Source organism: Macaca thibetana, chromosome 11, assembly GCF_024542745.1.
Source record: "Macaca thibetana thibetana isolate TM-01 chromosome 11, ASM2454274v1, whole genome shotgun sequence".
Lineage (NCBI taxonomy): Eukaryota > Metazoa > Chordata > Mammalia > Primates > Cercopithecidae > Macaca > Macaca thibetana.
The window spans coordinates 53,065,654-53,078,064 of record NC_065588.1 but is presented as its reverse complement, the minus strand read 5'-3'; the positions used below and the strand labels follow the sequence as shown (position 1 = coordinate 53,078,064).

At 44.8% G+C, this 12,411-nt stretch overlaps 3 protein-coding genes across 5 annotated transcripts in view; 2 read left to right on the top strand and 1 right to left on the bottom strand.

Annotated features, from left to right (window-relative positions):
* The window catches only part of HSD17B6 (hydroxysteroid 17-beta dehydrogenase 6), a 28,039-nt gene extending 26,647 nt beyond the window's left edge, over positions 1–1,392 (bottom strand). Inside the window, exon 1 of one of the 2 annotated variants that reach the window (XM_050747341.1) lies at positions 1,259–1,392. The gene's annotated coding sequence lies outside the window, so the exon portion shown is untranslated. Of the gene's footprint in view, positions 1–831; positions 953–1,258 lie in introns of those variants that run through there. The other variant, XM_050747340.1, reaches the window with a different exon arrangement.
* ATP5F1B (ATP synthase F1 subunit beta) overlaps positions 1–12,411 on the top strand; it is a 271,439-nt gene that overhangs the window by 142,606 nt on the left and 116,422 nt on the right. The gene's annotated exons all lie outside the window — the stretch shown is intronic.
* Positions 1–12,411, top strand: part of NACA (nascent polypeptide associated complex subunit alpha) — a 224,325-nt gene that overhangs the window by 167,268 nt on the left and 44,646 nt on the right. The gene's annotated exons all lie outside the window — the stretch shown is intronic.

Genomic DNA, 12,411 nt, shown 5'->3' with positions numbered 1-12,411 from the left:
TTCAGCTTGACACATAATAATAATAGTGAACAGTTACAGAGAACTTTCCTTGCCAGGCACTGTTTGAAACCGTGTGTGTGTGTGTGTGTGTGTGTGTGTATGTATATATAATATATATATACACACAATAGAGGGTATATGCAATTATTATGCCCATTTTTCACATGAGGAAACTGAAGCACAGATTAAGGCAAAAATTAAGTGACTTTTCCAAGGTGAAACAGAGTGAATAGTAGAGACACGATCAAATCCAGAGTGTTCACCTGCAGAAGCCTTGCATCTAACCACTACACTATACCGAGGTCCTAGCCTCCCAGGTGGCTAGGACCACAGGTGTGCACCACCACACCTAGCTAAGTTTTTGTATTTTTTGTAGAGACGGGGTTTCACCATGTTGACCACCATGTTGATCACCATGTTGGTCTCAAACTCTTGAGTTTAAGGGATCCTCGCTCCTCAACCTCTCAGAGTTCTGGGATCTTGGCCCAATCACAGAAGGCTCCTTTCCGCTTACCCAAAGTTTCACAAACTTACCCAACAGCTATCAGCATTAACCATGAAAGAGCTTGTTTCCCCCACCGCCAAGAATCCCATTTTCAGAGCATACCCAGGGTCCCTATTTTTAAGTATGAAATCACTCCCAACTTGTAACCAGTACTCTCCCAAACTTCATGGGAGTAAAGATCAAAAAAGCAGAGCAAGCAATCGTGACAAAATTTCTTTCAGGAATCAAAGTTGAAGGATCTTTTAAGATGATAAAAAATCATAATCAAAACGTGTCTCCAAACAGACCGTATCCCCTACACATACACACACCCCACCCCTACACACCTACACACCGGACTTGCTCAGGAAGAGTCCAGTCCTGGAGACTTGGAAGGACTTCTTTGCACACCAGGCAGCAGTCGGCTTTCTCCTGCCCCAACTGCTGCCCACCCCATCCTCTGCACTGCTTTCACAACACCTCCCTCTCGTGGTAAGCGTCCAGGCTGCTCCACTCCCTCACAGGGTTCTCACCAGTGTCATCCTTGATCAGCTGCAGAATCAGATTTGTTATTGCCAAAATGAAAAGCAGAAAGAAAGAAAAGAGTTGCCCTGACCAGACAGAGAGTCTTATATGCTCCTCAGCCCACATCCTCTAATTTTTTTTTTTTTTTTTTTTGAGACAGAGTCTCGCTCTGTCACCCAGACTGGAGTGTAGTGGCACGATCTCAGCTCACTGTAACCTCCACCTCCTTGGATCAAGCAATTCTCCTGCCTCAGCCTCTGGAGTAGCTGGGATTATAGGTGCCTGTAGAAATTTTTGTATTTTTAGTAGAGATGGGGTTTCACCAAGTTGGCCAGGCTGGTCTCCAGCTCCTGGTCTCAAGTGATCCACCCATCTTGGCCTCCCAAAGTGCTGGGATTACAGGCATGAGCCGCCGCACCCAGCCCTCTATTTATTTACTGAGACAGGATTTCCCTCTATCACCTAGGCTGGAGTGCAGTAACACAATCTGGGCTCACTGCAGCCTCGACCTCCCAGGCTCAAGTGATCTTCCCACCTCAGCCTCCAGAGTAGCTGGGACTAAAGGCATAGGCCACCATGCCTAATTTTTGGGGTTTTTGTTTTTGTTTTCTTTTTTTTTTCTTGTAGAGATGGGGTTTCACCAGCTTGCCCAGGCTGGTCTCGAACTCCTGGGCTCAAGCAATCTGCCTACCTCAGCTTCCTAAAGTGCTAGGACTACAGGCACGTGCCACCGTGCCTGGCCCCATCCTCTAATTTAAATTGGAATACTGGAATGCAAATCCCCTGCTGGAAAGGGGTCGGAGGGCAGGTTGATTTTAGCAAAGCCCATTTCTGAAGACTGTCAACCTGAGATCAGCTGCTGCAAACTGGGGCTGGCTCAGTCACCTTTCTGAAAGAACTGCAGCTGTTTCGTAGCTTGAGCCCTGGACCTAGGGTTGTACATATATATATATATATATATATTTTATAACAGCTTTATTGAGGCATAATTCACATATCATACAACTCACTCTTTTGAAGTGTACAATTCAGTGGGTTTTAGTATATTCACAGGGTTGTGCAACAATCGTCACTATCTAGTTTCAGAACACTTTTATTACCCCCAAAAGAACCCCATACTCCTTAGCAGTCACATCCCATTCTTTCCTCCCCCACCCCACTCCTGGCAACCAGTAATCTACTTTCCATGTTTGTGGATTTGCCTATTCTGGACATTTCATATAAATGGAATCACACAATATGTGGCCTTTGTGACTGGCTTCTTCTGTTTAGCATAATGTTTTCAAGGTTCATCTATTTATCAGTACTTCATTTTAATGTCTGAATCATATTCCATTGTGTGGCTATTCCACATTTTGTTTATGCATTCATCAGTTGATAAACATTTGGGTTGTTTCTGCTTTTTTGTGTTATTATGAATAATGCTGAAATGAATATTTACATACAGGTTTTTTGTGTGGACATATGCCTTCAATTCTCTTGAATATATATACCCTAAGAGTGAAGTTGCTGGGTCAAATGATAACTCTATTTTTAACATTTTGAGGAAGTCCCAAACTGTTTTCCAAAGAGGCTGCACCATTTTACAATCTCACCAGCTTCATATGAGGGTTCCAAATTCTCCACATGCTCACCAACACTATCTTTTTTTTTTTTTTTTTTTTTTTTTTTTTTTTTTTTTTTTTTTTTTTTTTTTTTGAGACGGAGTCTCGCTCTGTCGCCCAGACTGGAGTGCAGTGGCGCGATCTCGGCTCACTGCAAGCTCCGCCTCCCGGGTTCACGCCATTCTCCTGCCTCAGCCTCCGGAGTAGCTGGGACTACAGGCACCCGCCACCACGCCCGGCTAATTTCTTTTTGTATTTTTAGTAGAGACGGGGTTTCACCATGTTAGCCAGGATGGTCTCGATCTCCTGACCTCGTGATCCGCCCGCCTCGGCCTCCCAAAGTGCTGGGATTACAGGCTTGAGCCACCGCGCCCGGCTTTTTTTTTTTTTTTTTTTTGAGAGGGAGTCTCGCTCTGTCACCCAGGCTGGAGGGCAGTGGCGCGATCTCAGCTCACTGCAACCTCTGCGTGCTGGATTCAAGTGATTCTCCCGCCTCAGCCTCCTGAGTAGCTGGGATTACAGGCGCATGCCACCATTCCCAGCTAATTTTTGTATTTTTAGTAGAGACGAGGTTTCGCCATGTTGACCAGGCTGGTCTCAAACTCCTGACCTCAAGTGATCCACTCACCTTGGCCTCCCAAAGTGCTGGGATTACAGGCATGAGCCACCGCACCTGGCCATATTATCTTTTTTAATATTAGCCATCCTAGTTGGTATGGATTGATAGCTTATTGTGATTTTGATTTGCATTTCCCTAATGACTAATGATGTTGAGCATCCTTTAATGTGCTTATTGGCTATTTGTTTGTCTTCTTTGGTGAAATGCCTATTCAAATCTTTTGCTCATTTTTCATCTTATATTAAATGTGAGGAGTCACAGCATGACCCCATAGTAAAATCGTACTTAGGGAGAATCATAGCAGTACCTCAGACTCAACACATTCAAAACTAAAATAATGATGATTCACTGTAATCTGATCCTCCTCTTTATTTTCATGTTATTCCCTATCTGCACATGTATTCAACAAACTTAGTAAGTGCCTAATAGATGCCAGACAACTCCCTTCCATCCAGTTGCCCAAGTCTGAAACCTGGGAATCATCCTAGACCCCTTCCTCATCCCCCATGTCCAATCAGTATTAATTCTACCTCCTTAAGTCATTATGTCCATCCCATCCCTTCCGTCTCCACTTTACTGCCTTAGTTCAGGCCATGAGTATTTCTCACCTGGATTCCGGCAACAGTCTGCTAGGATTGCTCCACCTCTGGTTGCTCTCTCCCCTCCTATTTTCCCTCTACAGGGCTCCAGAGTTTATTTATAAAACACAACTCTGAGGCCAGGGGTGGTGGCTCACACCTGTAATCCCAGCACTTTGGAAGGCTGAGGTGGGAAGATCACTTGAGCCCAGGAGTTCGACACCAGCCTGGCCAACATGGCAAAACCCCGTGTCTACACAAAATACAAAAATTAGCCGGGTGTGGTGGCGTACCCCCATAATCCCAGCTATTTAGGAGGCTGAGGTGGGAGGATCACCTGAGCCTGGGAAGGTGGAGGCTGCAGTGAGCCATGATCATACCACTGCACTCCAGCTTGGATGACAGAGTGAGACGCTATCAAATAAATAAATAAATAAAACACAACTCTGATTATGTTTCTACTGTGCTTAAAACCCTTCCATGGGCCAGAAACAGTGGCTCACGCCTGTAATCCCAGCACTTTGGGAGGCCAAGGCAGGTGAATCACTTGAGGTCAGGAGTTCGAGACCAGCCTGGCCAACATGGCAAAACCCCACCTCTACTAACAATACAAAAAAATTAGCTGGGAATGGTAGCACACGCCTGTAATTCCAGCTACTCGGGAGGCTGATGCATGAGAATTGCTTGAACCCAAGAGTCATCGCAAAAAAATTTAAAAAATTAAAAAAAAACCTTCCATGGCTTCCCATTGTCTTCAGACAAATCCAAATTCCTGTGAAGGAACAAGACGATGTTGTGCTTTAATGTGGATCTGTGAATCCTTTATTTGAAGCAGTCTACAAGAAGACAGCTAGAGCCAAAAGATGTATAGCTTTATGGCTAACAAAAGAACCTACACAATATTTATATTGGCAGATTGCTTATCTAAAGTCAGGTAGGTTAATTTATAGTTTAGGTTTTAAAAACTCAGTTTACTATACCAAACGCATCAAATAGATTAAAGAGCGATTGCAATGTCCCAGAACACGTTTTATTGGCTTTGTGATCATCACGTGCTCTGTTAGAGGGAACATTCCTGTGAGATCAATCTAAAACTCCGGCATTTAAACAAATATGACAGTACTCTCTGCTACTTTTCAATAGTTTATGATAACAAGAAACAGAGCTTATCATATTTAAACTGAGATGTGACTTTGGCCCCATTCTCCTTTTGTTTATTATGCTCCTGTGTCAATAGAACATATTTGGAACTGTCCTTATAAACCTTTTAAAATTAATCAGGAAAGAAGAGAGGGAAAGAAATGAAAATAAACCAAGCTTGCAACACATTCAGCATTAGTCATTATGTCAGCTGGCTTTCTGACCTGCTCTCTCATTGTTGTTTAGGGCATATTGTCCTAGAATCACACAGATCGGATAGTATAGTTCCCCTTAACTGCTCTATTATAGATGACAACTTGGACATTATAAAATGTTGTTTTCCATTTGAGATATCCTTTCAGGTCCTACACACCAGTGAAACTAATGACATCAGCGGATCTGAAGGACCCCATTGACATCAGCAGTTCTGAAGGATCATACGAGGAGCTGACTCACCAAAGAATGCAGTTTCCACATCCTGATGACTTTATCCCCTTGACCCCAACCGCTCAATGACCCCAATTTTCCAGCCCCTCACTCTCCACAACCCCTTAAGAAACCCAGCCCAGAACTCCTTAGGGAGATGGACTTGAAGATCTCCTCTCATCTCCTTGCTAAGCCACCCTGCAATCATTAAACTCTTTCTCTGCTGCAAACCCTACTGTCTCAATGTATTGGTCTGTTGCTGTGCAGTGGGCATACAAAGCTGTTGGTCCTGTAACGTATTTTCTAAACTTCTCTTCTTTATTTTATTAACGAGGAAAATAACTAACATAGGATTATTTCAAGTTTTCAAGCAACTTACTTCAACAGGATTTTAACTCCCAAGGCTTCTCGTCAAATATTGATAGGATCAATAGTTTATTTTCATTTTAACCAAATAAAGTAGATGATGAATAATTTTTACTTCCACACTCCTTAACTTGGCAGGCAATGCTCTGACCATGGTTTACCTCTTAACCCTATCTCTCACTACGCCCTCCCTTGAAGTCTGGGGTCTGTCCATATGAAACTATTGGCAGCTTCCCAAAAGTGCCATTTACACTTTTGTGCCTGTGTTCCCTGTACCAATCTTTTCCATGTCTTAAGAACATGGCAAAACAAATAGACAATTGGGTTAAAAATGCACCTATAACACTTCATTACACCTTTTTTTTTTTTTTTTTTTTTGAGACAGAGTCTTGCTCTATCATCCAGGCTGGAGTACAGTGGCGCAGTCACAGCTCACTGCAGCCTCGACCTCCTGGGCTCAAGCAATCCACCTCAGCCTCCCAAGTACCTGGGACTACAGGCATGAGCAACCATGCCACACTAATTATTGTATTTTTTGTAGAGATGCGGTTTTGCCATGTTGGCCAGGCTGGTGTCAAATTTCTGAGCTCAAGTGATCCACCTGAGTCAGCCTACCAAAGTGCTAGGATTACAGACATGAGTCACCACGCCCGGCTCATTCATTACACTTTTTTATTTGTGTCTGTTGCCCCTAGTATGCTATAACTTTCTCAGAGGCAGAAACCATGTCATTAATTATTTTCCCCACAGTTCATCTCAGTGCCCAACACATACGTTCATTACTATTTGTGGAATAAATGAATGAATTCATGAATGACTGAATCAACCATACCTTTACAGAACAGATCATCCTTTTAAATGCCAAAAACATCCAGAATAACAATAGGACTTAAACTATACAGGCAATCCGTGAGGCAAGTGTCAAAGTCTGCAAACAACATGAGAGAAACTTGAGGCTGATAGATATCCTCCCAAAAAAGACAAAAGGATGGGAGAGCCAGGTAGTGAAAGGATTGAAGGAGAAAAGGGGTTTGCACCTATGTGGATGAAAGCACAAAGGGAAACAAACTGAATGATGATACCGCCTCCCAGTGGCATTTGAGATAAAGGCCTCTATGCCAGAGCACTTTTTTGTTTGTTTGTTTGAGACGGAGTCTCACAGCCAGGCTGCAGTGTAGTGGCACCATCTCGGCTCACTGCAACCTCCGACTCCCTGGTTCAAGTGATTCTCCTGCCTCAGCCTCCCGAGGAGCTGGGACTATAGGCACGTGCCACCACACCCAGCTAATTTTTGTATTTTTAGTAGAGATGGGGTTTCACTATGTTGGCCAGGATGGTCTTGTTCTCCTGACCTCGTGATCCGCCCGCCTCAGCCTCCCAAAGTGCTGGGATTACAGCCGTGAGCCACCTCACCCGGCCCAGGGCACTTTTAAGATATAATACCTTTCGGCCGGGCGCGGTGGCTCATGCCTGTAATCCCAGCATTTTGGGAGGCTGAGGTGGGTGGATCACGAGGTCAGGAGATCGAGACCACCCTGACTAACACGGTGAAACCCCGTTTCCACTAAAAATACAAAAAATTACCCGGGCGTGGTGGTGGGCGCCTGTAGTCCCAGCTACTTCAGAGGCTGAGACAGGAGAATGGCATGAACCAGGGAAGCGGAGCTTGCAGCGAGCCAGGATTGTGCCACTGCACTTCAGCCTGGGCTACAGAGTGAAACTCTGTCTCACAAAAGAAAAAAAAATTATATAATAGCTTTCTCACATTGAGTGGTTCTGAACTATTGAGTGTGTGTGCCAGACATTCCTTAGTTTATCTCATTTAACCTTCCCAATGACTCCCTGTAGAGATACAGCATATAGTTTTGGGGTTAAACGCACAAACTCTAGAGCCAATTTTTCTGATTCTCTGCTTAATGTCTCTCCCACTTACCCACTTACCAGCTGTGTGACTTTGGACAAATTTACTTAAGTTCTCTGCATATCCCCCCTCTTTAAAATAGGAAAAGGCTGGGCATGGTGGCTCATGCCTGTGATCCCAGCACTTTGGGAGACCGAGGTGGGCTGATTGCTTGAGCCCAGAAGTTCGAGACCAGCCTGGACAAGACGGTGAGATCCCATCTCTACAAAAATTAAAAATAACAATAAATTTTAAATTTAGCCCTTTTCCCTTTTCCCATTTGCCCCAAGAATACTTGCCGGCAGCACTTGTAGCTGCAGCATTTATCCAGAGATAACTTTGCTGTGAAATATCTCACTGTTATTATTATTTTCACATTGCTCTAGTATAATGTTTGGAAACAAAAGACACAGCATTCTATTTTCAGTAGTGGTATTTCCACTTAACAAAATACAGTAATTCTGGTCACTAAAACTGTCAAATCCTAGAAAATGCTGAATTCCTATGTATGATGTTAACATCATTCTTGAACAATTGTTGGCCGAAGATTTGTTTGATGAACCCGATTTTTCCAAAACAATGATTCTAATTATTCCAATGACTTTAATGTTAGTTCTGTTTAGAAATAACTCCAAGAGACCAGGCGCGGTGGCTCCTACCTGTAATCCCAGCACTTTGGGAGGCTGAGGCAGGCAGATCGCCTGAGGTCAGGAGTTCAAGACCAGCCTGGCCAACATGGTGAAACCCCATCTCTACTAAAAATACAAAAATTAGCCAGGCATGTTGGCGGGTACCTGTAATCCCAGCTACTCAGGAGGCTGAGGCAGGAGAACGGCTTGAGCCCGGGAGGCAGAGGGTGCAGTGAGCCAAGATTGCACCACTGCACTCCAGACTGGGCGACTGAGTGGGACTCTATCTCAAAAAAAAGAAAGAAGGAAGGAAGGAAGGAAGTCAGTCCAAGAACAGTTTTTATATTTTATTTTGACATTGAAAATCAGTCAGATTTGTTTCAGTCTCAAAGAGTGTGCTTATGTAAAATTAAATGAGTGCTGGCAGCGAGCTGCACTTTTTTTTTCTAAACAGGAAAAGGGTAAAAAAAAAAAAAAAAAGGAGGGCGGGTGCGCTGGCTCACACCTATAATCCCAGCACTTTGGAAGGCTGAGGTGGGCAGATCACGAGGTCAGGAGATTGAGACCATCCTGGCTAACATAGTGAAACTCCGTCTCTACTAAAAAAAACAAACAAAAAAATTAGCCAGTCGTGGTGGCGGACGCCTGTAGTCTCAGCTACTCGGGAGGCTGAGGTAGGAGAAAGGCGTGAACCCAGGAGACGGAGCTTGCAGTGAGCAGAGATCGAGTCACTGCACTCCAGCCTGGGCGACAGAGCAAGACTCTGTCTCAAAAAAAAAAAGAAAAAGAAAATAGGGATAATGTTGGCACCTATCACATAGAGTTCTCATGAGGGATAAATTCATAAAATGGTACCTGACATCATGGTAAAAGCTATATACAGGAATATTTCATTTTATTGTGCTTCACTTTATTATGCTCCATAGATATTGCATTTTTACACATTGAAGCTTTGTGGCAACCCTACATAGAGTGAGTCTATTAGTGCAATTTTTCCAATAGCATGTGTTTGCTTCATGTCTCTATGTCACATTTTGGTAATCCTTGTAATATTTCAAACTTTTTCATTATTATTGTACCTGTTACAGTGATCCGTGATCAGTGATCTTTGATGTACTATTGTAATTGTTTGGGGGTGCAACGAACTGTGCCCATATAAGAAGACAAACTTAATCAATAAATGTTGTGTGTGTTCTGACCGTTCCACCAGTCTGCTGTTCTCCTCTCTCTCTCCCTCGCCTCAGGCCTCCCTATTCCCTGAGACCCAACAATATTGAAACTAAGCCCATTAACAACCCTACAATGACCTCTAAGTACTCAAGTGAAGAAAAGAGCCCCACACCTCTTTAAATCAAAAGGTAGACATGATTAAGCTTAGTGAGAAAGCAATGTTGAAAGCTGAGACAGCCCAAAACCTAGGCCCCTTACACCAAGCAGTTAGCCAAGTTGTAAATATGAAGGAAAAGTTCTCTTTTTTTGAGACAGGGTCTCAGTCTGTTGCCCAGCTTGGAGTGCAGTGTCCCAATCCTGGCTCACTGCACCCTCCGCCTCCTGGGCTCAAGTGATCCTCCCACCCCAGCCTCCCAAGTAGCTGGCACCACAGGCCTGCACCACCACACCTGAGTAATTTTTGTAGTTTTTATAGAGATGAGGTCTCGCTATGTTGCCCAGGCTGGTCTCAAACTCCTGGACTCAGGCAGTCCTCCCACCTTGGCCTCCCAAAGTGTTGGCATTACAGGCATGAGCCACTGCACTCGGCCTTAAATTTGAGACAGGGTCTTACTCTGTCACCCAGGCTGGAGTGCAATGGCACGATATTGGCTCACTGCAACCTCTGCCTGTCTGACTCAAGCGATCCTCCCACCTCAGCCTGCTGAACAGCTGAGGCCACAGATGCATGCCACCACACCCTGTTAATTTTTCTGGACTTTTTTGTTTCTTTGGTTTGGTTGGTAGAGACAGGGTTTTGCCATGTTGCCCAAGCTGGTCTTGAACTCCCTGACTCAAGCGATCCACCCACCTTGGCCTCCCAAAGAGCTGGGATTACAGGTGTGAGGTATCAGGCCTGGCCTGGAAAAGTTCCTTCCTGGAAAAGTTCCCGAAGAAAATTAAAAGTGCTACTTCAGGGAACACACAAATGATAAGAAGGTGAAACAGCCTTATTGCTGATAGGGAGAAACTTTTAGTAGGCTGAATAGAAGATCAAACCAGCCATAACTTCCCTTAAGCCAAAGCCTCACCCACAGCAAGGCTACCCTCTTTAATTATATGAAAGCTGAGACAGGTGAGAAAGCTGCAGAAGTTTGAAGCCAGCAGAAGTTGGTTCATGAGGTTTAAGGAGAAAAACCATCTCCATAAGATAAAAGTGCAAGGCAAAGCTAGACGCAGTGGCTCACACCAGTAATCCCAACACTTTAGGAGGCCAAGGCAGGTGGATCACTTGAGGCCAGGAGTTTCAGACCAGCCTGCCCAACCTAGTGAAACCCTGTCTCTACTAAAAATACAAAAATTAGCTGGGCGTGGCAGCACACACCTGTAATCCTAGCCCTTTGGGAGGCTGAGGCATGAGAATTGCTTGAGCCTGGGTGACCGAGGTTGCAGTGAGCCATGATTGTACCAGTGCATTCCAACCTGGGCGACAGAGCGAGACTCCGTCTCAAAAAAATAAGTAAAATAAAATAAAACTATGGTTTTCATATGACATGTTAATTCACGTGACTGCCCACTCTAGCCCACAATTGCCATAGGTATCATTACATAGTAAGAGTGATGGGCAGATCTTGGCCGGGCGCAGTAGCTCATGCCTGTAATCCCAGCACTTTGGGAGGCCGAAGCGGGCAGATCACGAGGTCAGGAGATCGAGACCATCCTGGCTAACACGGTGAAACCCCGTCTCTACTAAATATACAAAAAATTAGCCGGGCATGGTGGCCAGCGCCTGTAGTCCCAGCTAGTCGGGAGGCTAAGGCAGGAGAATGGCCTGTACCTGGGAGGCGGAGCTTGCAGTGAGCCGAGATGGCACCACTGCACTCCAGCCTGGGCCACAGAGGAGACTTCGACTCAAAAAAAAAAAAAAAAAAAAAGTGATTGGCAGATCTGCACATCAATAGCAAATGGGTTCCCTTCATTCTTGTAAAGCTCTCCATGATTCTGCAAGCCTCCTATAATTCATATTTCCTTATACCTGGGCGCTCTATTTGAGAGACTGAGTATATGAACAGCAGAAACCAACCCCCTTATCTATAATAAACAGCACAGGAAGCAAGCTTGCTACAAGTCAGACTTGTAGAAAATCGAACTGCTATTTCTTTTTTTTTTTTTTTTTTTTTTTGAGACGGAGTCTCGCTCTGTCGCCCAGGCTGGAGTGCAGTGGCGCGATCTCGGCTCACTGCAAGCTCCGCCTCCCGGGTTCACGCCATTCTCCTGCCTCAGCCTCCCGAGTAGCTGGGACTACAGGCGCCCACAACCGCGCCCGGCTAATTTTTTGTATTTTTAGTAGAGACGGGGTTTCACCGTGGTCTCGATCTCCTGACCTTGTGATCCGCCCGCCTCGGCCTCCCAAAGTGCTGGGATTACAGGCGTGAGCCACCGCGCCCGGCCCGAACTGCTATTTCTAATGATGATACTGGAGGCCAAACAACAACCCCTGTAGCAATGGGCCCAAATGCCTTAACTAGTATCTTACAGCTTCCTTAATTTTGTCACAGCTTCTAACATAGGTCCAACCAAAGAAAGCCAAACATCCACCCCTAAACCAATCACATTCCGCATCCTACTACTCGTTAGCCCAGGTACAGCTTCTCCATGCCAACACCCTCCAATCAAAGAACACCTTGACGGCTTCCCTTTTTCATAAAGCTTTCCTACTCCTCTGCCTGCCTTTGAGTCCCTACCAAATGCAAGTGATGATGGCTGACTCCCTTGCTATAGTAAGCTCTGAATAAATAGCCTATGCTTTTCTCATTTGGTTGATATTTGCTTATTTCCACATATTGGATCTAGTAATTCACGAAATTCCATGCAGAACTAATTTCCAAAACTTTTTTTTTTAGACACGGTCTCCCTCTGTTGCCCAGACTGGAGTGCAGCGGCACTATCACGGCTCCCAACAGCCTTGACCTCCTAGGCTCAAGCGATTGA